Source organism: Cygnus olor, unplaced genomic scaffold (genome assembly GCF_009769625.2).
Source record: "Cygnus olor isolate bCygOlo1 unplaced genomic scaffold, bCygOlo1.pri.v2 scaffold_162_ctg1, whole genome shotgun sequence".
NCBI classification, from domain to species: Eukaryota; Metazoa; Chordata; class Aves; order Anseriformes; family Anatidae; genus Cygnus; species Cygnus olor.
Genome location: NW_024429112.1, coordinates 34,547 through 36,814, shown reverse-complemented (window position 1 = coordinate 36,814; position 2,268 = coordinate 34,547). Strand labels below are relative to the sequence as shown.

At 37.8% G+C, this 2,268-nt stretch overlaps 1 long non-coding RNA gene across 1 annotated transcript; it reads left to right on the top strand.

Annotated features, from left to right (window-relative positions):
• Nucleotides 1–284: 284 nt before the first annotated feature.
• On the top strand, nt 285–1,905 carry LOC121063292. Its single transcript, XR_005815942.1, has 2 exons — nt 285–827; nt 1,177–1,905. It is a non-coding gene; the product is annotated as an uncharacterized LOC121063292 (long non-coding RNA).
• Nucleotides 1,906–2,268: the final 363 nt, after the last annotated feature.

Sequence of the window (2,268 nt, the reverse complement as noted above, 5' to 3'; positions counted from 1 at the left end):
GAAGAGAAGCGGTTCAGGCCTGAGGGGGTGCCCGGTGAGCCCCGGCGGTCGGACAGGGTCGGTCCTAACGGGCTGCTGCAGGACGAGCCCTGGTAGGGACAGCTGCTGCATCGACGGTAATCTAAAAGTCGGTGTAGGTATGCTTTGAAATGTTACTCTTCAAAACCTAGCCAGCGGATATAGTTCTTCATGCCGCTGGCGCTGCCAGCGCTTAACTTTCCATCAGTTTTTTCTTTTCATGTTTCATTTAAAAGTAAACTGTTCTTCACAGTCTTCAGTGATCTACTGCTTGTAAGGTCTGCTAGCCCTCATTCTCTGATCCTTCTAGTCTTAGTGAGAAAATGTAACCGTGGAAATTGATTTTATTCAATAATAACTTTTAATATGATTTTATCTTCCCCTCCCTGCAGTCAGACCTTTTATCTGCTCTCTTGCAGCTACCGTGCGTGTTTAAATAATTAGCAAGTGTGACTAAAAAGTCAACTCACCACCCTCTTTTGAGAATCTAGCTTTAGCATTTAGGTAACTAAACACCTTAAATTGTTTCTGTCCCTTACTGAATTCAGGGCCTAAACCCAGCTCCAGTTATCTTCTTCTGTCTGCTCTGTGGTAGGTGGATAATTCAGCTAAAAATGTGCTAAAAATGATGGCACTTTTTGCGTATCCACCTTTCTGCTCATTTTGGTTTTGCTGGAGCCAGTAGTCTTGACTACTGACCTCATTTTTCCCCAGAGCCGCTTCATGTTGATCTATGAAGTCGCTGCCTGTTTTCCTTCCTACTTCTGCCCCGATCCACAGTGAAATTGGGAGTTAGCGACTAAGTGGATGTCAAGAGTTCATGTTTGAGTGTCTGGATTTTTTAAATTAGCAGGAATCAAACTGTATACATGATCATGTTTCACTTCTTTCATCCCATTTTCTTTTTGCATTAATTCTTGTGCACTGCTGCTCTTCTTCAGCTGCTTTCTGATTCTTGTGTGTTTGATTGGCAAGAAGCATAGCATGTACTGATACCTACTTGTAAGCATTTCAGTAAAGGCAAAATCTTAAGGCACCTTAATACGAATGTTTTTCCTCTATTTTCATTTCTGAACCATTATTCCTTACTGTTAATAGGCAGGTTTAATTTTCCTGGCTTCTTATCTTTGTGTGTAACGTGTTTTTGTTTTTTCTTAGGCATCCCAACTTTACTATATGGAATTGGCTCCTGGTTCTTTGTCAGTGTCACAGAGACTGTTCATACGAGTCATGGCCCAGTTACTATTTATTTTCTAAATAAAGAAGATGAAGGCGCAATGTACTGAAATCATGCCCTCAAGTACCTGTCATTTGGTGGGTTTTCATGTTACTGCTGCTACAAATGCCTACTCCCTGTGACTAAAAGAGAACTGAAGGCAATTCTCTTTTTTTTTTTTTTTGCTGTGTATTTTATTTAACGTGTTGTCCTCAGGAAGCTTCATGGAATTTTTTGGTCATAAGAGGTTTATTTTGTAGAGGTTATTAAAGTTGAAAAAGTAGAAGCCTCAGGAAAAGAACTAATATTTCTAAGGGTGTTATAATTTATATAAGTCGGTGACTAGAACTGTTGAACAAGCTTCTGATAATTTAAAAAAGATAAGTGTGCCAACATATAGGACTGAATTGTAGTGTGTGGGCAAGGAAACTGTGACTATCAGACTTCTCAGAATGTCTCTGAAAACGCTAAGCTGCTCAGATTTAGACTGACTAGATGTTTTGTAATACATTAATTGTCATATTTGCAAGAATGTTTGAATGAATCCATGGCACTGACTTCTTCTTCACAACTGCCCAGAAGGCTTTTTGGAAAAGTATGCCCAAGAAGTTAAAAATGGCTGTTTGTATCTCATTTCTCAAATGATATTTAAATAAAATATCTAAAATACATTTTATGGTTGTTTTTTTTTACAATTTATTTGAATTCCAAGTACCTTCATTATGTTGTTTGTCTTTTGTTTGCTTTATAGGTAAGTAACAAGACTAAAGATTTAGTCCCCTACACTAACTTAAAATTTGCTGATTTTCTTTTAAAATAATATGAATGAAAAGGATACTACCCTCATTACCATCCGAAACAATTGATTTCTTTAGCTGTAGTTGAGAGCAGGCAAATACAATGATGGAAAGATGTAAACTTAGCTGGAAGCCTAGGGAAAGAAAAAGCTTTAGGGAATTATTTGGATAGTGGAAAATATGGAATTATTAGATGATAAGCTCAAACAACAAAAACACCTGTATGGGATGTGTTAC